Here is a 995-nt window from a genome sequence, read left to right as displayed (position 1 = left end):
GGCACATAGCAGGAGATTCTGGACGGACACAAAAGTATATTTTCTGAAAGTTGCTGTATCTAACTTGTTCACCAACAAGAGAATGGAGTAAGACTCTAAACAAATTCACACTGTGAGCTACTCATCGCTCCCTTGCCCCTCCCATTCTGTTTCCTGACACGACAACACTAACATATCTACTTAACACAGCTTTGCAGGGCAGCTACAGCTCTAAAATTAGCATTAGAAGAATAACAATTTGCTGTTCTATGGCAGCATTTCAAAAACACAATGACTAGTAACGAAGATTTACAGTTTAGGATTTATAGCACATAATTTTCCCAAACATTGTTTGTAGAAGCAGCATTGAAATTAGAATTTTCCACCCGTCCTCGAGGTCCCATCAAGGGGACGGAGGACAGAGAGGTCATGATCAATATTATAATAACAAGTTGCCTTTAATGTTGCAGTTGATAAAAATGTGGTTTTCTTTGGAGGAGATGTCTCTTCCCTTTCACCATTTATCCATCATCAGGGCATCAAAACTGGTCAGTGTTTAGATTAAATAACATAATTAAATTATTGTCCTGAACGAAAAGACAAGAAATTAGACCTTTACTGAATTATCAAGAAAATATGATCATCCCTGAGGAATGTGTTGATGTCAGTAAAAGTCTCATTTCTCCATCATGTTGAATCTTTAGAGAAATCCTCTTACTGCTCTGCAGACAGTCAGCCAGCTCCTCCTGCTTCATTCTCCTCAGGAAGTTCACTGCGATCTTCACAAATGCCTCTCTGCTGCTCCTCTGCTCTTCATCCTCACCGTCCAACACCTCCTCATCCTCCCTCTGACTCCCTGAGCATTCTGGGTAATCTGGACTCAGAAGCTTGTGCATCTTCTTCAGCTCGTTCTTGACAAAAGTGACCATGTTCTCCTCCAGCCGCTGGAACAGAAAACTATATGAATGACAGCATCAAACATCAGATCCATGTTGGACAGACTGACAGTCCACTGG

The 995-nt window shown here is 41.2% G+C and overlaps 1 protein-coding gene and 1 long non-coding RNA gene across 2 annotated transcripts in view; both read right to left on the bottom strand.

Annotated features, from left to right (window-relative positions):
* The window catches only part of LOC111646870 (protein NLRC3-like), a 20,897-nt gene that overhangs the window by 8,546 nt on the left and 11,356 nt on the right, over positions 1-995 (bottom strand). The window lies entirely within an intron of this gene.
* Positions 1-995, bottom strand: part of LOC147817279 (uncharacterized) — a 12,421-nt gene that overhangs the window by 5,101 nt on the left and 6,325 nt on the right. The window lies entirely within an intron of this gene.

The sequence above is a fragment of the Seriola lalandi genome, unplaced genomic scaffold, assembly GCF_002814215.2.
Source record: "Seriola lalandi dorsalis isolate HSWRI2012SDOR001 ecotype SW California unplaced genomic scaffold, Sedor1 jcf7180002054977, whole genome shotgun sequence".
NCBI classification, from domain to species: Eukaryota; Metazoa; Chordata; class Actinopteri; order Carangiformes; family Carangidae; genus Seriola; species Seriola lalandi.
The sequence above is the reverse complement of the archived record's forward strand: the minus strand, read 5'-3'. Positions and strand labels throughout refer to the sequence as shown.